The following is a 25604-nucleotide window of genomic DNA, read 5'->3' on the forward strand; positions in this document are numbered from 1 at the left end:
ATTTTAACTCCAGCCTTGGCTTCATCAAGCCCAGCACGTCGCATGATGTGTTCTGCATACAGGTTGAAGAAATGCACTACCAGCATGCTTATTGGTCTGTCTGAAAGGGCCAGACTACACATTGTATTAGTAGCAGGTTTCTCCTTACCTGCTTAACCACGAAAGCAGCCGCAGGGGTAGGGGATTAGGATCACATCATGGGAGGTGTGGGGGCATTTTTTTTTAATCTTCCCCCATTTTATCCTACCTAAACGTACCCCCTGCATGTGCTACTTGCTCCTGAAGGTGTTATTTGCAGCAAGAAACTCAGCCCTTTGGGCAGAAAACAGCTTGGGAGGACAGGGTTAACGCACTGTCTTCCACATTGCAGTCCCAATCTGGATCACACCTCCATGCAGCTGTTTTTGGTTAAGCAAGAATATGCCTTGTACTAAGTATGGAAGGCATATTACTACTGTAACAATTAGTTTGGCCCTAAGACATAATAATGTGATCATTTTATTTGTACTAAATAAAGCTACCACTTGAGAAAATATCTCTTTCTTGTTTCAGTAGAAGCATAATGATACAAATCTCTCACCCAAATCCATAGTCAGGTTTTGATTCATAAAAATAAAAGGTGGCTCACTGTTCATAATGTAATCTATTAAAAAGGTTTGTTTTCATAAATGGTTAACTGTTTTTTTAATTATAGCCAATACACAATAGTACATATATGGAAGACTATATTCAGAACAACATTTTCTTTAATTAATTTCCATGAATGAGTCCCTATTAGATATTCATTCTTACCACATTGTATTGTGTTGTGATGCACTTTGGTGAAATTAACTTGAAGAACTGCTCTTTGCAATTTTAATATTCCACTGGGTTTTCCATTCCAGAAAAACTCATTATTATACATGTACAAAGCTGAAAAGAAACAAGAGAGAGGCATATTGTGTGAATAACAGTCAAGGAAAAGAGACAGCTGGCATGATAATTTTCTAATAAAGCTTAGAAAAGGCTGCTGTGTCTTGGAAAAAATGAAAGAGCTTTAATTTGAGTATTCCCTTTGTTTGCATTTGCTTTGTACTAAAAAGTTCAGAATCTTATTCACACCTTTTATGAATGCTAACATAAAAACAAATATATCTTGTCAAAACTTTCCGGCAGTCATGTGTACAGGGGGAAAAAAAATCAATGATACGTGTGTGTGTAGAGGATGCACCCTTTCTTGTACTATTTGACATTTAAAGTGAGAGATTATCTGCAACTCATGACATACTTAAAAGCATTGTAGAGTAGAAATAATAATGGGAATGAAATGAAATCATGTTGACTGGAATTTATGCACATGGACCTACCTATCTGCATACATCTCTGTGTGCAAAGGCTCTGAATGTTAGGGATGGGCGAATCTGTCCGTTTTACTTTTTCCTGCATTTGAATTCTTTAAAATCTCAAGTTCTTTGTATCCTGAACATGAAGTTAATTCATATTTTGCAAATTTTAGTAAATTATCAAATCAACAGAAGCCAAAGTTAAGGAAAATATATACCTCTATACAGGATTCTTTAGTACAAATAAGTACAAATTAATTATGACAGTTAAACAATGACAGATATATCAATATAAAAAGTGAAAACCTTAATGTATAGAACCTAAAAATTGTAACAACTTAAGCCAAATGCATTTCGACAGTCTTCATCAGGGCCAAAGAAAGTACAACACATAACTAATTAAAACACAGTATTGGCAGAATGTCCAAAAGGTAATAGTTGTCAGGAGCTCCCTGGCGGCCTCTTTCAGTAGACTCCAATAGCCAACTCAAGACACAGATGAAAGGATTCTTTTCAAAGCTTTAATCCTTTTACAACTTAATGACTCTTTCAGATGCTAATCACCAGCGACTAAAGCAAGGAACAGCAGAGTGGCCTAAGCTTCGAATAGGCAGTTGATCCCCGTTTGAAAGAGAGTCATTTGAAGACCCAGAACTTATGGGCTAGGGAGAGATCCTCCCTCTTTCCCTTGGGTCCATGGGAGGCGGCCGTTGCTTGCGCACCAAACGGGTGCTACGTCTCCTTTCCGCGCCCTCCATTGTTCGTCGCTCTCTGCGTCTGCGTCGAGCATCTAGCAAGCCTCGTTCCCGCACTTTCTCACTGCTAGGATCACTATCTAACTCAGGAATGCCGGCAGGAGGAATCTCTGCCAGCTGCTGTGCCTGTGAGGGATGAGCTGGCTCCTCTCCTACGAATAGCTGTTCCTCCTCAGAATCAGAACTGCTCTGGGGCTCTATGGGCTCAGTTTCCACCCTGACAATAGTTTGAAAAGGCAACTGATAACCACTTGGCCTGAACTCTAGTAAATAAAACTTCAGTTAGAGGGCTGAATAAATCTATCCATAAAACATAAAAGTATGATCATCTTAGGTAAGGTGGCAATCCACAAATAACACTAATTAGCATCATACAACCAATGTATCAGTTGTCCAGCCTCCAAATAATCTCAAGGCGTGTTGGTTGTTTATTCAGTAACATGTAAAAAATCATATTACTGAATATTTCAATTGTATTTTAATGCCTTTGTTTTATTTTTATTTATTGTAAGCTGCCTTAAGTGCCCATTTTCCTTGGTAGAAGGGTGGGGTACAAATAGAATAAATAAAATCAAATAAATACAAAGTTTAGCTACAGCTAACAATATTGACAGAAAATGCATAAAATATCTTTCTCCACTGCTTTCCTGGAACAGTTTCAAGGCCACGTGTGTGAGTAGTTGGTCTGCCCTATTTTCCTAAAGGTACTGGTGGATTTATACCAAACCCCAAACACCTTCTTTATCACAGCTGTAAAGTACATCAGCTGCATATGCAAACTGGTTAAATTAACTATTTTAAATTGCAATACAGTGCTGGCAAAATTGAACACATGAGTCCTAACCCACACACTTAAAAAGCAATAAACAACATAATGGCATAGTGTATTCACAAATACTTTCTTAAACACATGAACAACCAATCCAAAGATCTATGCAAGAATCACAATGCAGAAATCCAACTGAGTTTCTGATTAAGGCCTGCGGGAGCCATGGCTTGAAGGGAGTGGATCCAAAATATCTCTCTCCTTCTTAGCTTTGCTTCTAATTGTGTACCACATTCAGTGAGATTTTCAAGGATCCAGAATTTCAGATCTTCCTCACTGTGTCCAAAATCCACAAAGTGTTTCATCATTGAGACTTGCAATTGTTTCCCAGTGCAGCTCTTATGTTCACAGATTCTCATTTTAAGCATTTTCATCGTAATCCCAACATAATGCGATTTCAAGGACATTGTACCACACAGAAATAGCCTTTCGTGTTAGATAACTAGATAAATATGTCAAAACGTATTCCCCATTGATGGTACATTTTACAAATTCCTTTATCCAAACACAGTCGCTGCACACACTGCAATGGCTAGATGGGAAATTCTCTATGGTTTTATCTAATGTACCAAAGGGTACATTATTACCAAGTGGCTTTGTTTCTTTAAACAGCTGTGAACTAACATGTGTCTCAAAGTCAATGCTCGTTTAGGTGCAGAAAGAAGTTTTCCTTTACATCTAGGGATTCTAGATAACAAGTGCCAGTATTTCAACAGTATCTGTTGCTATTATGCACCATGCAGTTATTACCCTTTCTATTACCCTTAGATTGCAATAGATCTGTCCTATCCATATTCTTACCCGTATGCATGACTTGCCTCAAAATTCTTTTTGGCTAACCTCTAGTCTCAAATTGCCCATTAGTATTGTAGATGGTCTGCAGAAATGGGCTCAAGTTACAGGAAGCCAGATTCCAGCTGAACATCAGGAAAAACTTCCTGACTGTTAGAGCAATACGACAATGGAACCAATGACCTAGGGAGGTGGTGGGCTCTCCCACACTGGAGGCATTCAAGACAAGGCTGGACAGCCATCTGTCAGGAATGCTCTGACTTGGATTCCTGCACTGAGCAGGGGGTTGGACTTGATGGCCTTGTAGGCCCCTTCCAACCCTACTATTCTATGATTCTATGAAATCAGGCATAGTGCTACAATTTTTTCTTAACCTTACCATTTGAGAGTATGGCAATTTTTTCTTTATATATTGTGGATAGAAACTCTCATAAGCTAAGAAGGAATTGACGTCTATTGATTTCCTATAGATACCAACCAGTGTTGATGGATTTTTCAATTTTCAGACATAATAAAAGTATGTTTCCTGTCATAACAAATATCAAATTTGATAGTATCATGTCTTCTGTTGATGTAGTCCCTAAATTCTAATAGGGCTACCTCAGATCCCTCCCAAATCATGAAAACATCATTCAGATACTGGACATTTGGAATATATGTTTGTTTGAACCAATCCATAAATGGCTTGGCAAGCTGGGGAATGCACTAGCAACTCATAGTTGTGGCTGATATCTGCCAGAAGTATTGCTGTTGAAATTGGGGTGGGGTGGGGTGAGGGGTGGAATTCTTCAAGGCCAATTCCATTAGAGAACATATAAAGCTAGTTGGTGACCAGAGTAGGTCCTCTATCTTAATTAAGGGAAGTTCAATAACTTCCATAGCCTGCTCCTGAGGAATATTGGTGTATAGTGATACCGTGTCCACAGTCACGAACCAAAATTCCTCATCATCTAGGGTCACTGTGTTCAAAAAATGATCTGTATTCTTGATGTATGATCTTATTTGGCGGATGAATGGTTTCAAGAAAAGATCTACATACTCTGATATAGGTTGTAATATTGATCTACATCCTGATATGACATCCTGGTACTGGAATAAGCTTTTTATGGATCTTAGGTAGGAGATAAAACACGGGTGTTCTCCCCTCTGATTCCAATAGAAACTCATAGGTTTTTTTTTTTCTATTGAGATAACCTTCCAGCAATCCCTTATCAACAACCGTAACTATTTCCTTTTGAACTTTCTCTGATGGTCACCTTTGCATCTAGCATAATGTGTTGTAGTCTCTGGTTGTCTATGTATTTCTGTGAGATATTGCATTATATCCTATATGACCACTGCACCCCCTTTATCCACTGACCTGAAGACAATATCCTCCCGCCTCCTTAGGTTGCTTAAAGTTGTGGTCTCCTGTGTACTCGTATTATACCAAGCTCTCATGACCTTTCTGTTTAACCTCCTTAAGGACTAATTCCTCAAAGACTAGTACTCTGCTAGAAGGCAGATACGTGTGGGTTCATGTGTCGAAGTTGTGATTGTCTTCATTGACTGGCAGTGCCTCTCCAGGGTTTCGGTCAGAACGCTTTCCCAGCCCTACCTAGAAATGCCAAGGACTGAACCTGGGAGTTTTTCATGCAAATCATGTGCTCTACTACTGAGCTACAGCCCTTACCCAGTGCTCAAAATATTTGGTCAAATACTATAGGGATACATTATGATCACAATGGAAGGGCAGACAGAATATATACATTTCTTTTAAAAAATGAATATATTATCAAATAGTTAATAACATGTCCTTGAATTCTACACAGATGTGCTTTGAATACAGTACCAGTCCCTTTTGACCCCTACTTATATTGTACAATTACACTTCAAAGAGGTTTTTTGTGTGTGAAAATGTCATCATAGTCCTCCTATAGTAGCAAAAGCAGGCTTTTGTTACTGTTAGTTCCTGTTTGCTTGGTGCAGTGAAATACACTCTAGCGTCTAGCCTAAATCTATTCACACATTATACTTCTAATGCATTTAATAAATCCTGATATATAAATTTAAATCCCTATTTATAAAGATGCTTTGGCCACACTGAGGTATCAATAGGGTTGCAAGAAAGTCACTTACCTTTCGCGGATTCTGTTTATGGTTGGGGGGGAGGCGTTCTGTCCCTCCCCCTGGAATCCTTGCCAGGGGGGGAGGCGCTCCGTTCCTCCCCCCCTGGAATCCTGGCCGGCCGGCTGTGCTCTGCAGGGATTCTGCGGAGCTGCCGGCCACTCCGCCAGCAGCCGGACATCCGGCTGCTGGCTAGCAGGGACGCAAATGGCGGCGGCCGTAGCCGCCGCCATTTGCATCCCTGCAGTCAGCCGTGATAGGCTATGTAAATGTTTACATAGCCTATCACTGCTGACTTAAAAAAAAACAAAAAAACCGCGCGTATGCAAATGGCGGCGGCCACGGCCGCCGCCATTTGCATATGCGCGGTTTTTTGGTTTTTTTAAGTCAGCCATGATAGGCTACGTAAAGATTTACGTAGCCTATCACAGTTGTTTTTTTTTTAAACCTAGCCATGATAAGCTACGTAAATCTTTACGTAGCCTATCACGTCTTTTTTTAAAAAACTGGGAATGGCGGTCGCGGCAGCTGGTCGGAAGACTGGCCACCGAACCGCCGCCGGAGCCGCCGCCGCCAGGAAGATCCGCCCCAGGTAAGTCTCGTTCTGGGGGGGGTGGGGGGCAGGCCGTTCCACCACCGATTTCAGGGGGCCGAATGCGCTGGCATTCGGCCTCCCCAAGATCCATGGCGGAATTTTCGTACATCTCTAGGTATCAACATTGTTAAGGTTGGAATTTGAAAACTGAAAGTTGAAATTTGGTGCACACATAATCTGCTATTTCTAGAAACTCCTGAAAACAGCATATTTTTACTTCTTCCCCTAAATTTGGAATGTGAAATTTGTGTCATAACAGTAGCCAGCAGTCCAGCAGAGAACAAACCAAGGCACATATGGGATTTATCATCATTTTATTTACTTGATTTATTCCCCCCGCCTGCCCTTTCCACAATAGAAAATGGAGTTCAAGAAGGAGGTTCAAACTTACTCAAGATGGCTTTTCAAATCATGTTTTGAAAACCTTTTTGTTTTGAAGACCTTTTGTTTTGAAGACCTTTTTATTTTCCCAGGCATTTTAGCTTTCTAAATTTTTATCTTTGCTGTTTTAAATCTGTATTTTAAACTCCTGTACTGCTGCTAGGTTTTATTGTGGTTGTATTGTTATATTGTGGTTTTAATGTTCTATATATTTTAAATTGTTTTATTGTGTGTTGTTTGGTTTTAATTTTTGTGAACCGCCCAGAGAGCTTCGGCTATTGGGCGGTATAGAAATGAAATAAATAAATAAATAAATAAATAAATGTTTTCAAACTTACAGCTGCAACCATAAGATTTGTAAATGAAAGCTAGGATTCTCTGGGTTTCTTAATGGTAGCTAACGGACTAAACATTGTCACAGTTGCTGACCCAAACTCTATATCACTTAGTCTAAAAACAGCATAATTTTAGTTAGGGCTTGTTTATGGATTGAGTCTATCCAATAGTACCAAAAAAAGAAAAGAAAAAAAAGGATTCCACTTTTGTCATCCAAGTATGTGCCTACACTGTGCTGTCTACAGTTAAATGAATTTTTGTTTATCCCTGATCAGAAATTATTGTAGTTTATTTTCCAGTGTTAGTATAATGCTAATTATTGTGCATTTGGGAGTGTAGTGTAACAATTCACACAGCTCTCAATGTTCACTTCTTAATAGATAATGAATTGTGTGTGCAACATGTGAACCACAAACCCTTGGTGAATTCAGTAGATTATAAAATACAGTTTATAATGTTGTTTTTACCAAAAAGTGGTAGCTTTCTATGGCCCTGTAAAAAATAACTTTGTAAAGAACATTTGAAACCCAGAGACTGCATTAAAGCATGCAGCCATCTGTGGAAGGAACCAGGACACTCAATTGAGGAGACAAATTAACCCATTAGTCCTAGTTTGATTTCCTGGAGTGTATTTGAGCAAAAAAACAGTTGAACTGACATTATCTCTGAGCCATCTCCTAGTGATGAATCTAATGAACCATCTTACACAGGAAGCCAAAATACACAGTTGGTATCTTATTGTGTTCGGTGACATCTAAAGTTTGAGTAATTTTTGTTATTGCAACTGTTTCCCCAAATTTCCTGAAATGATAGAACATGGCTGTGAGATTGAGTAATTTATTTGAAATATGGGGGCTTCTGGCCTGAGGGGTTCTGAATTCAGAAATATCTTGGACAGACTACAAATGTTCATCTGTCTTAAGGGTTCTACTTCAATGAAAGTGCATTGGCCTGGGCTAAGAGAGGCAAGTGATGTTCAGTCATGAAATTGGGTTTGACATTTCACAGCAACAACTTCTATTTGGAATAATAGCACAAATCCTTTCCTTGCACCTTTTACTTTTTGCCTTTGCTGTAGCATTTGACATGAAGTGCCCTTGTTACTGTGTTGTATATATATGCTTAAATTGGTGCTGTATGTTCTTGCATCCAATTTTAAACTCTGTCATTGAATTACTCTTTATGTTCAAGTGAAAGCTTGATAGACACTGCTAGATGGACACTGCCACCAGAGTTACACTTGCATAGATACCAGCAGCTGGAATAAAACGGCCTAGCTGCCCAAGTAATTGTATAGGAATGCTGCCTGGATTCCTGCTTCTCACAATCACTCTCCAAATGAATCTTACAACAATTTGAGTAACAGTTGGATGTCTGCACTGGCAATATCTAAACTGTAGAATAATTAGAGATGGGGTCACGAAGAGTCAGACACGACTGAACGACTGAACAACAACAACAAAGTAAGGGTAACTGAGACTAGGGGTGTATGAAACACTTACCTTGTTCCGCTGGGGTCATCCGCAGTGTGGGGGGGAGGCGCTCCGTCCCCCGTCCCCCTGGAATCCTCCCTGGCCGGCTCCGCTCTGCGGCGAGTCCACGGAGCCGCCGGCCAGGGCTGCCTGCAGCTGGACCTCCGTCTGCTGCTGGGCTGCAGCCGCAAATGGCAACCGCCATAGCAGCCGCCATTTGCGTCCCTGCCATAGCCATGATAGGCTACGTATATATTTACATAGCGTATCACAGCAAAAGGCAGGAATGCAAATGGCAGCTGCTACACCATTTGCGTCCCTGCCTTTTGCCATGATAGGCTACATATATATTTACGTAGCCTATCACGGCTACCGCAGGGACGCAAATGGCGGCCACTACGCCATTTGCGTCCCTGCGTTAGCTGTGATAGGCTATGTAAATATATACATAGCTTATCATGGCAAAAGACAGGGACGCAAATGGCATCCCTGAGTTAGTCGTGATAGGCTGCGTAGATACGGCTTTGCTTGGCAGGGATCATGGCTTGGCAGGGATGCAAATGGCAGCCAGCGTAGCGGCCGCAGCCCGGCAGCGGCCGGAAGACAACTCAGAGCCGCCGCTGCTGCCAGGTAGGCTCCATCCCAGGGGGATTCCACGGGGTGACGGAGGGGATTGCCCTGTTCAGCCACGGACTCCAGGGGGGCAGATTCTAAAGAATCCGGATCTCAGGGTGGAAACTGAGCTGATAGAACCCCAGAGCAGTTCTGACTCTGAGGAGGAACAGCAATCCATGGGAGAGGAGCACATTCATCTCTCACAGGCACAGCAGCTGGCAGAGATTCCTCCTGCCAGCATTCCTGAGATAGATAGTGACCCTGGCAGCCAGAGAGTGCGGGAGGGGGGCTTGCTGGACGATCGACGCTGGGAGCGACGACAGCTGGAGGGCGCAGAAAGGAGGCTTTCCACTTGTTTGGCACGCAAGCAAAGGCTGCCTCCCGTGGACCCAAGGGAAAGAGGGAGGAACTCTCCCTAGGCCATAAGTTCAGGGTCTTTCGTGATTCTCCTTCAAATGGGGACCAACTGCCTAACCTGGAGCATAGGCTACTCTGCTGTTCCTTATTTAGTCGCCTGAGATTAGCATCTGAAAGAATCATTAAGTTGTAAAAGGATTAAAGCCTTGAAAAGAATCCTTTTGTCTTTTGTCTTGAGTTAGCTATTGGAGTAGACTGAAAGAGGCCTCCAGGGCTCTCCTGACACCGGCCTCACTGGAGTCCGTGGTGGAATTCTCCAAAATCCCTAACTGAGACACAAAGAAATTCATGGCATACTTCTCAGCCCTTGAGCTATGGAACGGGAAAACTAAGATCCCTCCCCACTGATGCAAAATGTGAATCTTAAGATATGGGACACAATAAAGAATACAGTCTTCTCCAAGTTAGACTTAGTCTTACAGTAAACATACATATCAAAATTGAACATGTCTGGCCTCATTTGCTTCAGTGTTTTTAGCAGTTAAGCCTTGCAGTTTAACCTGTATATGCAAATTAAATATAGTATAAATTTGTACTTACCCTTCACTCACAGAGACTCCAGGTTTTTTGCTTGTCACAAGCATCTTAAACATTTATGCTAAAATCTATCCCTTATGTGCACCTTTTGGATTAGGGCTGTGCAGGGACACCCCCCCCCAACCCAATGTAGAGGCTGATTTGGAGCTTCTGAATCAGCCCTGACCTACCTTGGTCCAATCCAGAACTGGGCCAACCCATTTCGGCTTCTGGATCTGAAGTGAGATCTGGACAGCCAAAGCGCCCCCCCATTCAGCCATGCAACCCCCCTGCTCCTCCTTACCTGGAGGGGAAGTGCCCTCCTTACGAGGGGAGTGCCCACATTACAGGCATAAATGTCCCATTTATGCCTGAAATGTTACCTAGATGGCCCCTTTACAGCCACAATCTATGCAACATTTACTTACCGGAAAAGAAGAGTAGTTTAAAATGGTGACTCCTTCCAAGACAGCAACGGCTGCAGGGGCTCCCCACGGGTCCAGGTGAGGAGCAGGGAGCTCACATGGCTGGATGGGCAGCTATCTGGATCAGGTCAAAGCAGCCCAAAGCACTTCAGGTTGATCCCGACCCACTTCAGGCCACTTCAGCCTGCTCCTGACCCGCTCTGGAACCAGATCGCTTCAGTCCAAATCACCCCGATCTGATTTGGGATTCAGACTGAAGCAGTGCACAGCCCTAGCTTTGATAGTTTGAGTTCATAACCATTTCAGAGCACATATCCATTTGAGCACATATCTATTTGCTCCAGAACAGTGCATGTGGAGGTAATTACCTGAGACTGAGGCACAGTGTAACTTACATGCCTGTATCTGGAAAGCTGAGAGACTGGAGGTAGGAGCCAGCTGGACTGGCACATAGTGGTTGAATTGGATCCAGAGATCTTAAGAGCCCGGGAGTCTGAGTGTGCCATTTTCCTTGATCCATGATTATGTGAGCTTGTCTTTAAGAAGTGTCCCCCCATGAATCTCTCACTCTCTCAGCCATATTCTAGGCTGTGTTGCAGATGGAATAAAAGTTCTTGTTCTGTTTAGTGTGTCTGCCTGATACTTCATTCTAAGAACATAGTCTTTGGGAGCTAAACTATTAGGGCCCTTTCAAACGTAACTTTCCTTGCTTCCAAAACCAATATTAAACCACCTCTCTCCGTTTTGGGCATAATGAGGAACTGTGGTTTAAAGAGACCAGGTTTGTAGCACCAAAGCCAGTAACAACGAACTGAGGTTCAAAGAGGCCTGAATCAAAGCACTGAAGCTGGTGTGTGATGGGAGGAGGGGAGGGGCAGCACGCAGACCCAGTGCTCCTTTCCGGCTTAATAAGCTATAGTTTTTGTTAAGCCTGGAAACATTTCTTCCAAAAGGCCTCCCTGAATCCACACATAAAGAAGAAGAATATAGCCCCTTCCTTATCCCTCCCAGAGAATGTTTGTGCCTAATGTTGCTTGATAAAGACTTCGGGCACCTGCATGGTATGTCCTCCGCTCCCATACTACCAGTGATGGTGGCATGTACATCTGACCCTGGCTGTGCAGGGCCTCCATTGCATGCCCTCTGCAACTGCAAGCGTACGGTGGTAACATTTTCCTTTTAACTTCCTCATTTCCTTTCATAGTAACTAATGTCTTTCAGGTATTTTATTAATTTAAAATGTTTTTAGGGCACCTTTAAGGGTAGAACCCTCTTAAGGCGGTGTACAAGATAAAAACAATACAAAACTATGCAAAACAAATACAATAGAAAATTAATCAATACATATTCAGTAAAATGCTATAAAAACCAATAACACCAATAAAACCTGCAGCCCACAGACTATATTGCTGCCTGCAGCCTTTGTTCCCTATCTTTCCATGTTTTCTATTTAGTCTGTGCCATATCAGCATTTCCCTTAATTCTTCCCACCACAACATAACCTGGGAACAGTGCCTCCTATTCCCAGTCTCCCCTCTCCCTACAATTCTGTAGCTTAATATTCCCCCAAATTCTGGTGCTGTCTACCTGAGAAATACAGGTTAACTCAAAGACAAGGTGTACTCAGTTACTAACTGAAATTGTAGCAAACACAGAAGCTCCGGAACACACTAGCATAGCTAATCAGGGAGGCAAGGAAAAGTAAACAAAGCTTCTTCCATCCCAGGTAGCTAAAAGGCATTTGCAGGAGCCTAAGGACTCATTTTAAACAGTTAGAGATATAATTAAGAATTATATTTGGGAGTGTTCCTTGAGATGCCTTTGGCCTACAAAATAAAAAAAAAAACAAATTCAGAAAAACATAAAGGGAAACATTTTTGTACATACTTAGAGTGACAGTAGACTAGGAAAGCTTTATATTTGGACAGTTAAACTTTTGTTTTCTTCTTTGGCATGGCTGTGGAACATCAGAACTAAGATTTCTCTTGAAGACCAAAATGATTTGTGATAAATTTGGCCTGATTATGAGGTGAGATCCATATTTGAGGCTATTCCAGCAGTAATGACAACAAACGCTGGAGAAAACCCTCTGGGCAAACGTCAGCAGATTTGCTACGCGCTGAAGATGTATTCATCTGACATATAGAATAAGCCCCCATTCTGGTATTTAGTTATTTATCTGATTTGTACTCATTTTAAACAGTTAGAGATATAATTAAGAATTATATTTGGGAGTAGACTACATTTACGAAGATTTACGTAGACTACAGCGACCAAATAAGGAACGCGAATGGCGGCTCCCTATGGGGGCCGCCATTTGCATACGCACTTTTTTTTTTTTTTAAAGTCACCCGTGATAGGCTACGTGATGATTAACGTAGCCTATCACGGCTGACTTTGCAGATCTAGCCGTGATAGGCTACGTAAATCGTCACGTAGCCTATCACGGGGGCATTTTTTTTTTTAAAAAAACTTTTTATTTCGCGGCCGGGCGAGGCGAGGCGCCTCCTCCCCGGCCTGAATTTCGGGGGGAGTAGTGAAGCGCCTCCCCCCCACCGCAGAGCAAGCTGCGAGACCAGGTAAGTGACTTTCGTGCACCCCTAATATTTGATGCTCCTTCTGACATTTGTGCCAGGGAACACTGCTGTGAGCTTTGTTTTATTGATTTGATTCTCTGTTGCTGGTTTTATGCTGTATTAGATGTTAGTTTTATTTTTGTATTTAATTGTTTTTATTTCTATTGAAAGCTGCCCATAGAACTTGTGTTATAGGTGGCATTTAAAGGTCATGAATAAATGAATACAGGGAATAGCATTAGGGATAATAAGAGTGCAATTGGTTTTAGCTAGGAGTTTATATCTTGTGTTGATTTTATGAGGGTTTCCTTTTGTTTTATATATTGTTATACTCTATAATGTTTGTTTGTCTTCATATTCCACTCTCTCTCTCCCTCCGCCCCCTGCCCTTTTCTCTCCCACCTCACCACAGCAGACCCTAAATTTTCTGTGGTCAGTGTGCATGCTCAGTCCTCATTGGACTGTTTGGGTTTTTTCCTTTTTTTGCCCCCTTGAGGTTTTTCCCTAAAAAAAATCTAAACACTGAGTTTCCTTGAGGATGCTGATACCCCCCCCCCCCATTGTGGCCACATAGCCATTGTAAGTCAACATCTAAGTTTGCTTTCAGTATATATATATTTGATCAACCCAGAATGCTGGTCAAAATCAGCCATCAAAAGTCCTCACCTGGGGCTCTCCCTTAAACCCCACTCTATCACCTTCTCAAATCCACACTTGGATCTGCATATCCTGCTGCTTTTGCAGGGAAAGCTATCACTGCACATGGATGAAACCCACTAAGCAAGGGAAACAGAAGCGACGGAAACTGCAAAAGAAAATGGAGGAGCATTGCACCCACACATCCCAAAACACAGCTATATAGGAATGGTGTGTGAATGACTTCTACAATTCAACAATAAGCAAGCGGGAGTTGTATCTATTATTAACCCCTCAAGTTGCACCCCAAATCTCTTTTCTGGTCAACACATAGCAAATAAGAAGGAGACAGAGGGAGGGAATGCTCCAAAGACCAGGAAAAACAAAACAGAAGAAGGAATCTCAAAGGTGCCCAGCAATGAAGGTTTACTGGCCAAAAACCTTTTGAAATATTCTTCTTCAGGGGCACTACAATGGCTGCCTTGAGTGCCATTTTCTTGATATAATCTTTACGTAGACTACGGCGAAAATAAGGGCAATGCTATTTGCGTTGCCCTTATTTTCGCCGTAGTCTACGTAATCTTTACGTAGACTACAGCGACCAAATAAGGAACGCGAATGGCGGCTCCCTATGGGGGCCGCCATTAGCCGTACGCGCTTTTTTTTTTTTAAGTCACCCGTGATAGGCTACGTGACGATTTATGTAGCCTATCACGGCTGACTTTGCAAATCTAGCCGTGATAGGCTACGTTAATCGTCACGTAGCCTATCACAGGGGTGTTTTGTTTTGTTTTTTACTTTTCTTGGAATGGCGGCGGTGGCAGCCGGTCGAAAGACCGGCTGCCGTCCCTGCCCCTGACGAAGACCTGCCGAACCGCCTCCGGGACCCGCCACCGGGAGGGACATTCGGGAAAGGTAAGTCCCATCCCGGGAGGGGTGCGGGGTGCGGGAGGGTGCGGAGAATTTTTCCCCGAAACTACTTCAGGGGGCCGAATACGTTGGCACTCGGCCCCCCGAAGTTTTGGCGAGAAATTCTCCCCCATCCCTATTAAATACTGCCTCCCAGCTCAAAAATGAAAAGTCATGAGAAAAATGTGAGGTCCCTCCCATATGTCATTTACGACAGATATGTCTTGATTAGTCTATAGAGCTTCAGCTATTGGGTGGTATAGAAATGTAATAAATAAATATAGCAGTGACTTTCTAGTACTGAGCTGCAAACTTCATGGCTGGGCTATCCGACTACCAGTGATAGCTTCTGGGGACAAATGCAACTATGTGTCAAGGGTTAGAACCACTGGACAAGTCTAGAATTGTTTTAGACATTTTCTTTAGCCTAAATTTTAACACAATCCATTCCATGGCTATTGTGGTTCTCTGTGGCTGGCTCAGATTATTTCAACAATAAAATGGAATGGATCAAATCACACAAGATTCTAGATTGTTGTGTGATTAATCCTATCAATTTAACTTGCACTGAAATTGTACAAACATTTGCCTATGTTCCACTTTCTCTAATGGTGAAGGTAAGAATAAACAGCATGATGGCCACCATCTTGAGCATTTCTACACAAGGCTTTTATTACACGCTCCTGATCGGTCACTCATGGAAGTTTGTGGGTCCTTTACATGACATCATCAACCTTCAGGGCATCTCCCGTGCTTTCTGACCTTTATCCCATTTTTTAAAAGATGAGAGATAACCCAATAAGGAACGTTAATCTGATATATTGGCTGGGTGTAATTGTGCAGTTCTTATATAACCACAGCGCCATCTAGTGGCTGTAAAATTAAACATATAGAACTTGCTGAGAAAGGAATTCCCCAATTCAAAGCACGTGTCCACCTATGTAAAGGAGCCAACCTTAATCCCGCAAAGAATCCAGGAGCACAAGATCCAGTAAGGATGTAGGATTTTAGCTTTGTGTGGTGAAGCTCCTTGAATATAGCTGAGTGAGTACATGATGAGTGTATGTTTGCATGAGTCTTTGCATGTACTATGCCCCAGGATGGTAGTGACCATGAGATACCACTGCCCTCATCTTAGGACCACTCTCTGTGTTTCAGCTGCCATGTTGTGGGCACATCCAGCCATTCTACAGTCAGCAGATATTACATGACACAACGTCTTTACTGATTACATGTAAGCCACTCCAGGACTCTTTTTTGGGTGAAGAAAAGGCTAAAAATACTTTAAATAAATATATCTTTACTTTTTTGCAAAGGCTCATCACACAGATTGTACCAGTGTGGAGAAAATCAAGCCAATATTCAACATGAAAGGTTTCTGCTGGCATGGAGAAAATTGTTCAGTCCACATGAGCTGTTACACATGAATGCCTTGCTGTGTGATAACAGCTGCCATGTGGAGTGATTTTAGAAGTCTGAAGTGTATGCCATTATGTTTTAATTATTGGCTGCAAGCTGCCTTGAGTACCTCACAGCAGCAACATGGGCTATAAATAGAAATATATAATTTAAAAGTTGTTTCATGTGTGTATTGTCTCTTTAATATATAGTTGTACATGCTCTATGTAGCTGGGGAGTTTGCTCACTATGTTCTTGATGGCTGTTGCAACTGTATGGAGTTGTGCAAAATCTCTGAGATGAATATTGCTAGTCTTATTGAAACTCTTTTGGTTTACCTAAAATTCCTTGGGTGTTTCACTTGAGGACAAACCCCCTCCTCTTCTGCTTAGAATTTCATTTTAGACAGAATTTCAGTGGCAATTTTAATCTATATCCATGTATCCCCATCACTTTGAACCTTGTTTACCAAGAGCAGGTAAGAGCTAGATGAGAGCTGCAATTTGTCTGCTGCATCCATATCCTGTGCCTCTTAAAATACGTTTTTCAGGCTACTCCCCGCCTGCTCCTTATTTTGCTTCTAAGCCAGATATCTGTGCAAGTAAACCTATAGCTTCATGACCGATTGAAATAGTGGTAAAGATTAATAAACTTCATGGATGGCTTGCAGTATATCAAAAGGGAAATATATACAGAACTGCATCTATATATTGTAACTGTTTGAAGGAATCCTTTCCTAAAATGGTTACAAATGATGTAATTTGCTCCATTACAAGCCAAACTGCAGCTCCAGATCTGGTCTTTGTGCATTAGATTCTGAAACTGGCATATCAGGAGTTTTGTTATCATTCTCAAGTAATACTAAGCATCAGTCACATCATAGCAAAGTATTGATAAAATTGGAACCTGTAAATAGCATTGTGAGGTTCTGCTTTGCTGGTTTTGATGGTAGATGTAGCATTTTTCCAGTAGATTATATAGTCGGTTTTACCACACTGGATTAGATTATTCAGTCACTCACAGCCACAGGCTTAATAGCATACCTGCATGGAAGGCAAACAATAACTGTTTTCAACTGGTCCTGGTAACATACATTAAAAAGCTCTGGCATCTTTATTTTGAGGGGATTAACAATTTAATGCTGATTTCATGCAAAATGGACAATGGCAATGACAATGCTTTTAAACCAGTAATTATATTCTGATTAAGTAACATGTCATGGCTGACTTGAATAATGTGTACTGATGTGGTTTTTGCTTGATTTTCGTTTGCAAAAGCTAGTAATGCATCTTGTAGCTACATAGAAGAAATTCAATATAAAACCTAAATAGCTCTGGGTGGCACACTATAAAGGTTTGGAGGAGGGGGATTAAATGAGGATTCTTGGAAACTGCCTGAGCATCCTTCTATTATGAATTGATGGAGCACATGGGGTCTTTAGCATACCTGTGAAGATCTGAAGTTCTACTCTCTGTATTTCCTTCTGATATAGGGGTCAATATAGGGACTACCTTGACTAATCTTTAGTAATCCTTTAAAGATATATCTGTGAGTCTTCATTCTAGATTTTATTACCCAGCAATATTTTAATGAGGTATGTAAATACTTTCCCTTCATGGATCACTGCCTTGTTGTGGCGAAGGGGCTTGCATAACTCAGTGAAGCCATAAGCTATGCCGTGCAGGGCCACCCAAGACAGACAGGTCATGGCAGAGAGTTCTGACAAAATGTGGTCCACTGGAGAAGGAAATGGCAACCCACTCCAGTATTCTTGCCAAGAAAACCGCATGGAATGTATCACAAGGCTAAAAGATATGACGCCGGAAGATGAGCCCCTCAGGTCAGAAGGTGTCCAATATACTACTGGGGAAGAGCAGAGGGAATTTCCAAGTAGTGTCAGAAAGAGTGAAGTGGCTGGGCCAAAGCCGGAAGGACACTCAGCTGTGGATGTGTCTGGTGGTGAAAAGAAAATCCGATGCTTTAAAGAACAATATTGTTTAGGAACCTGGAATGTAAGGTCAATGAATCAAGGTAAGTTGGAGGTGGTCAAACATGAGATGGCAAGATTGAACATAGACACCTTGGGAATCAGTGAACTCAAATGGACAAGCATGGGCGAATTTAATTCAGGTGACCATTATATCTGTTTAGGGAGGTACGAAAGTAACTTACCTTTTTGCAGCTTGGCTTCGCGGTGGGGGGGAGGCGCTGCACTTTTCCCCCCTTAGTTCAGGCGAAGGGGGGGAGGCTTCCCGCCTCGCCCGGCCGAAATTCAGGCCGGGGAGAAGCGCCCCGTCTCCCCAGCCGCGAAACAAAAAGTAAAAAAAAAAAAGACCCCGTGATAGGCTACGTGACGATTTACGTAGCCTATCATGGCTGACTTTGGAAATCTAGCCGTGATAGGCTACGTAAATCGTTATGTAGCCTATGCACGGGTGTGTTGTTTTTTTTTCCTTGTTTTTTTTTTTTTTGCAATGGTGGCGGCGGCAGCTGGTCGGAAGACCGCCCGCCGCCCCCGCCTGCGCCGAACCGCCGCCGAACCGCCGCCGGGACCCGCCACTGGGAGGGACATTCGCCAAAGGTAAGTCCCATCCCGGGGGGTGGTGGGGGGGTGGCGGAGAATTTCACCGCCGATTTCGGGGGGCCGAATGCGTTGGTGCTCGGCCCCCCGAAGATTCGGGGAGAAATTCTCTGCCATCCCTATATCTGTTACTGTGGGCAAGAATGCCTTAGAAGAAATGGAGTAGCATTCATAGTCAATAAAAGGGTGGGAAAAGCAGTACTGGGGTACAATCTCAAAAACAACAGAATGATCTCAGTACGAATCCAAGGCAAACCATTCAACATCACAGTAATTTAAGTCTATGCCTCAACCACTGAGACTGAAGAAGCTGAGGTTGATCGGTTATATAAAGACCTACAACACCTTCTAGAACTAACACCAAAAAAAGATGTCCTTTTCATCATAGGGGATTGGAATGCCAAAGTAGGAAGTCAAGAAATCACCGAGATAACAGGCAAGCATGGCCTTGGTGTACAAAAGGAAGCAGGACAAAGGCTAATAGAGTTTTGCCAAGAGAACATGCTAATCATAGCAAACGCTCTTTTCCAACAGCACAAGAGGTGACTCTACACATGGACATCACCAGATGGTCAATATCGAAACCAGATTGATTATGTACTTTGCAGCCCAAGATGGAGAAGCTCTATACAGTCAGTAAAAACAAGACCTGAAGCTGACTGTGGCTCAGATCATGAGCTGCTTCTTGCAAAACTTCGGCTTAAACTGAAGAATGTAGGGAAAACCACTAAACCATTCAGGTATGACCTAAATCATATCCCTTATGAATATACAGTGGAGGTGACGAATAGATTTAAGGAATTAGACCTGATAGACAAAGTGCCTGAGGAACTACAGACAGAGGTCCGTAACATTGTTCAGGAGGCAGCAACTCAATCTATCCCAAAGAAAAAGAAATGCAAGAAAGCCAAGTGGCTGTCTGATGAGGCTTTACAAATAGCTGAGGAAAGAATGGAAGGGAAAAGCAAGGGAGAAAGGGGAAGATATATCCAACTGAATGCAGAGTTCCAGAGAATAGCAAGGAGAGACAAGAAGGCCTTCTTAAATGAACAATGCAAAGAAATCGAGGAAAACAATAGAATGGGAAAGACTAGAGATCTCTTCAAGAAAATCGGAGATTTCGAGGGAATGTTTTGTGCAAAGACGGGCATGATAAAGGACAAAGAAGGCAGGGACCTAACAGAAGTAGGGATGTATGAAACTCACTTACTTGTTCGCAGATGTGATTCGTGGTGTGGAGGGAGGCACTCCATCCCTCCCCCCAGAATCCTCGATGGGGGGGAAGGCAATCCGGTCCTCCCCCCCGAAATTCTGCCCGGCCGGCTCCATTCCGCAGTGGCTCCGCGGAGCAGCCGGCCAGGGTCGTCTGCAGCCAGATTTCCAGCCGTGGACGGGCTGGTGTGTCCAGCCAGGCTGCCTTGATAGGCTATGTAAAAATTTACTTACCCCGCAAAAACCCCAATCGCCATTTGTGTCCAGCCAGACAGCCTTGATAGGCTACATAAGAATTTACGTAGCCTATCATGGCTAACCTCAACCCCCCAAAAAAAAACACAACCCCGCAGCGTACGCAAATGGCGGCGGCTACGGCGGCTGCCATTTGCGTTCACTATTTTTCGCCGTTCTAGCCTACGTGAATATTTATGTAGACTATTACGGCGAAAAAAAGGGGAACGCAAATAGCGCATTGGGCAGTATTCACGTTCCTTCCCCCCCCCTCCGTAATAGCCTACATAAATATTTACATAGGCTAGAACGGCGAAAAACAGGGAACGCAAATGGCGGCTGCCGTAGCTGCCGCCATTTGCGTACGCTGGGGTTTTTTTTGGGGGGGGAGGTCAGCCGTGATAGGCGCCCCATCCCTTGCTGCCGAAATTCAGGCCGGGGAGAAGCGCCCCGTCTCCCCGGCCGCGAAAGAAAAAAGTAAAAAACAAAACAAAAACACACACGTGATAGGCTACGTAACGATTTACGTAGCCTATCATGGCTAGATTTCCAAAGTCAGCCGTGATAGGCTACGTAAATCATTACGTAGCCTATCACGGGTGACTTTGAAGAAAAAAAAAAGCACGTACGCAAATGGCGGCGCCCATGAGCTGGCCAGGGCCGTCCGCAGCCAGATTTCCAGCCACGGATGGCCTGGTGCGGATGCAAATGGCAGTCACCATTTGCGTCCAGCCAGACAGCCATGATAGGCTACATAAGAATTTACGTAGCCTATCATGGCTAACCTCAAAAAACAAAACAAAACCCCGCAGCGTACGCAAATGGCGGCGGCTACAGCGGCCGCCATTTGTGTTCCCTATTTTTCGCCGTTTTATCTTACAGAAATATTTACGTAAGGTAAAACGGCAAACAAAAAGGGGAACGCAAATGGCGGCCGCTGTACCCGCCGTCATTTGCGTATGCTGCGGGGTTTTTTTGAGGTTAGCCGTGATAGGCTATGTAAATTCTTACGTAGCCTATCATGGTCCAAGGATGGCAATGGCGGCGGCAGCAGCCCTGCTGCGGCCGGCCAGGAGACCAGCTGCCGGAGCTGCTGCTGGAGCCTCTGGAGCCTCCGGAGCCGCCACCACCAGAGCCACTGCCTCCAAGTGCGCCGCATCTGCCCCAGGTAAGTGCCTTCCCGGGGGGATTCCGCGGGGGGGGGGGCAGGAGGACGTTCCGCCATGGATTCAGGGGGCAGGATTTGCGTCCGCACCAGGCCGTCCATGGCCGGAAACCCAGCTGCGGACGGCCCTGGCAGCCACAAAGCAGAGCCGGCCATTGAGGATTCTGGCGGGGGGGAGGAGAGGATCTCCTCCCCCCCCCGTTGAGGATTCCGGGGGGAGGGACGGAGTCCCTCCCCCCACCGCGAAAGATTCCGCGAAAAGGTAAGTGACTTTCTTACATCCCTACTCTCCAGGTACTTGCGGATGAGACTGGAGGACAGCCTGCAGAGGAAGAATCACAGGGGAACCTACATGAGAGTGAGCAAGAGGCTGAAGGTCAGTCAAACAGAGGCGATGAAACCCAGGCCTACAACAACAAGAAGAGAAGAGTGGTAGTAGTGGGAGACTCCTTGCTGCGTGGGATCGAGACCCAAGTATGTCGCGAAGACCTGTGGACTCACCAGGTATGTTGTCTCCCGGGAGGATGGATTAGAGACGTGACTGAAAGGTTGCCTGCACTCATAAAGCCCACTGACAGGTATCCCTTTCTTCTCATCCGTGTGGGAACAAATGATACCACCAAGCGGAGCTACGAAGAGACCACGTCAGACTTTGAAGCTAAAGAATCCGGCCTCGCTGGAATCCGTGGCGGAATTCTCCGCCATCCCTACTAGAGAGTGAAGTCAAGTGGGCCTTAGGAAGCATTACTAACAACCAAGCTAGCGGAGCTGACAGTATTCCAGCTGAGCTATTTAAAATCCTAAAAGATGATGCTGTTAAAGTGCTATACTCAATACACGAACAAATTTGGAAAACTCAGCAGTGGCCACAAGACTGGAAAAGGTCAGTTTACGTTCCAATTCCAAAGAAGGGCAATGCCAAAGAGTGTTCAAACTACTGTACAATTGTGCTCATTTCACATGCCAGCAAGGTCATGCTCAAAATCCTACAAGCTAGGCTTCAGCAGTATGTGAACTGAGAACTACCGGAAGTACAAGCTGGGTTCCGAAGAGGCAGAGGAACTAGAGATCAAATCGCCAACATTCGCTGTATCATGGAGAAAGCAAGAGAATTCCAGAAAAACGTCTATTTCTGCTTCATTGACTACGCTAAAGCCTTTGATTGTGTGGATCACAACAAACTGTGGCAAATTCTGAAAGAGATGGGAGTACCAGACCACCTTACCTGTCTCCTGAGACAGGCTGCATATTTAACTTATATGCAGAGTGCATCATGAGAAACGCCGGGTTGGATGAATCACAGGTCGGAATTAAGATTGCTGGGAGAATTATCAACACCCTCAGATACGCAGACGATACCACCCTAATGGCAGAAAGCGAAGAGGATCTAAAGAGCCTCTTGTTGAGGGTGGAAGTGGAGAGTGCAAAAGCTGGTTTGAAACTCAACATTAAAAAAACTAAGATCATGGCATCTGGCCCCATCACTTCCTGGCATATAGAAGGGGAAGAAATGGAAGCAGTGACAGATTTTATTTTCTTGGGCTCCAAGATCACCGCAGACGGTGACTGTAGCCATGCAATTAAAAGATGCTTGCTCCTTGGGAGGAAAGCTATGGCAAACCTAGGCAGCATAGTAAGAAGCAGAGACATCACCTTGCCGACAAAGGTCCGTCTAATCAAAGCTATGGTTTTCCCAGTAGTAATGTATGGCTGTGAGAGCTGGACTATAAGGAAGGCTGAGCGCTGAAGAATTGATGCTTTCGAACTGTGTGCTGCTGGAGAAGACTCTTACGAGTCCTCTGGACTGCAAGGAGGTCAAATCAGTCAATCCTAAAGGAAATCAACCGTGAATGCTCATTGGAAGGACAGATACTGAAGCTGAAGCTCAAATATTTTGGCCACCTAATGCGAAGAGAAAACTCCCTGGAAAAGACCCTGATGCTGGGAAAGATTGAAGGCAAAAGGAGTAGGGGTGCACGAAACCCACTTACCTGGTCTCGCAGCTTTTCGCGGTGGGGGGGAGGCGCTTCGCTGCTCTCCCCCCAAAGTTCAGGCTGGGGGGGAGGCTTCCCACCTCGCCCGGCCGAAATTCACGCCGGGGGGAAGGCTTCCCGCCTCGCCCGGCCCAAATTCAGGCCAGGGAGGAGGCGCCTCGCCTCGCCCGGCCGCGAAATTAAAAGTAACAAACAAAAACAAAAAACGCCCCCGTGATAGGCTACGTGACGATTAACGTAGCCTATCACGGCTAGATTTGCAAAGTCAGCCGTGATAGGCTACGTAAATCGTCACGTAGCCTATCACGGGTGACTTAAAAAAAAAAAGCGCGTACGCAAATGGCGGCCCCCATAGGGAGCCGCCATTCGCGTTCCTTATTTGGTCGCTGTAGTCTACATAAAGATTACGTAGACTACGGCGAAAATAAGGGCAACGCTATTCGCGTTGCCCTTGTTTTCGCCGTAGTCTACGTAAAGATTTACGTAGACTACAGCGACCAAATAAGGAATGGGAATGGCGGCTCCCTATGGGGGCCGCCATTATCCGTACGAGCTTTTTTTTTTTTTAAAGTCACCCGTGATAGGCTAGGTGACGATTTACGTAGCCTATCACGGCTGACTTTGCAAATCTAGCCGTGATAGGCTACGTTAATCGTCACGCAGCCTATCACAGGGGCATTTTTTTTTTTTTAGTTTTATTGGAATGGCGGCGGCAGCAGCCGGTCGAAAGATTGGCTGCCGCCCCTGACGAAGACCCGACGAACCGCCGCCGGGACCCGCCGCCGGGAGGGACATTCGGCAAAGATAAGTCCCGTCCTGGGGGGGGCGGGGGGGCAGAGAATTTCTCCCCGAAACTTGTTCGGGGGGCCAAACACGTTGGCGCTCGGCCCCCCGAAGTTTCGGGGAGAAATTCTCCGCCAACCCTAAAAAGGAGAAGGGGACGGCAGAGGATGAGATGGCTAGATAGCATCACTGATGCAATGAATATGAACTTGAGCACACTCCGGGAGAAAGCGGAGGACAGGAAGGCGTGGCATGCTATGGTCCATGGGGTCACGAAAAGTTGGACATAAGCATGGACGAAAGTCCCTTACCTGGTCCCACAGCTGTTTTCGGTGTGGGGGGAGGCGCTTCGGTTCTCCCCCCAAAATTCTTGGCGGGGGGGAGGCGCCTCGCCCCTCCCGGCCAAAATTCAGGCTGGGGGGGGAGGCGCCCCATCCCTCGCTGCCGAAATTCTGGCCGGGGGGGAGCGCCCCGTCTCCCTGGCCACAAAATAAAATAGGGGTTTTTTTTTAAAAAAAGGGATAGGCTACGTAACAATTTACGTGGCCCATCACGGCTAGATTTTCAGTCAGCCGTGATAAGCTACGTAAATCGTTACGTAGCCTATCACGGGTGACTTTGGGGGAAAAAAAAGCGCAAATAGTGTTGCCCTTATTTTCGCCGTAGTCTATGTAAATCTTGACGTAGACTACCTGTGCCCAAATAAGGAATGCAGATGGCGGCGCCCATGGGCGCCGCCATTTGCGTACGTGCTTTTTTTTTTTTTTCAAAGTCACCTGTGATAGGCTACGTAACGATTTACGTAGCCTATCATGGCTGACTGTGAAAATCTAGCCATGATAGGCTACGTAAAACGTTACGTAGCCTATCACTTTTTTTTTTTTTTAAACTTTACTGGGAAATGGCGGCGGCGGCAGCCGGTCGGAAGACCGGCCGCCACCCCCACCCCCGCTGAAACGCCGCCAAAACCCGAGAGGGACATTCGACAGAGGTAAGTCCCATCCCGGGGGGGTGGCAGAGAATTTCCCCACCAATTTTGGGGGGCCAAATGCGTTGGCAATCGGCCTCCCGGAGATTTGTGGAGAAATTCTCCGCCATCCCTAGTTGGACACGACTTAACAACTGAACAACAACATGTAAATACTTACACTGCACACACTGGATTTTACTACAAAGCAATATTGTCTTCAAAAATACAGTTGGAGCCTGACTGTTTTCCTAGTCTAAATAATTCTGTACTCAGTATATATAAAAACAGTTTAAAATGGTAGTGTAAAACCAATTTAGTGACATTTTAATTAAAGTCATTTTGCATAGTGCTAAGCAATACTCACTAAGCAATACTCAGTCATGACTACAGATTCATGGCAGACTTAAAGTTACGTAATTCATTAGGACACATAAACAATGTACTGTTTTGTTTCAGAAGCAGGGCGGTAAGAATACTGAAGACTTTTTATTGCATTAATTGCACTCTTCATTCTCATATCAGTCTCTGCTTTGAGAGAGGAATACATTTGTAAAGGAAGATTGTTTAAATACCTTGTAAATGAAGGTG

At 44.2% G+C, this 25604-nt stretch overlaps 1 protein-coding gene across 2 annotated transcripts in view; it reads left to right on the forward strand.

The window, feature by feature from the left end:
- Window positions 1–25604, forward strand: part of BEND5 (BEN domain containing 5) — a 1382785-nt gene that overhangs the window by 360761 nt on the left and 996420 nt on the right. The window lies entirely within an intron of this gene.

The sequence above is a fragment of the Heloderma suspectum genome, chromosome 4 (assembly GCF_057233095.1).
Source record: "Heloderma suspectum isolate Gila_16-S chromosome 4, 16-S_ref, whole genome shotgun sequence".
Taxonomy (NCBI): domain Eukaryota; kingdom Metazoa; phylum Chordata; class Lepidosauria; order Squamata; family Helodermatidae; genus Heloderma; species Heloderma suspectum.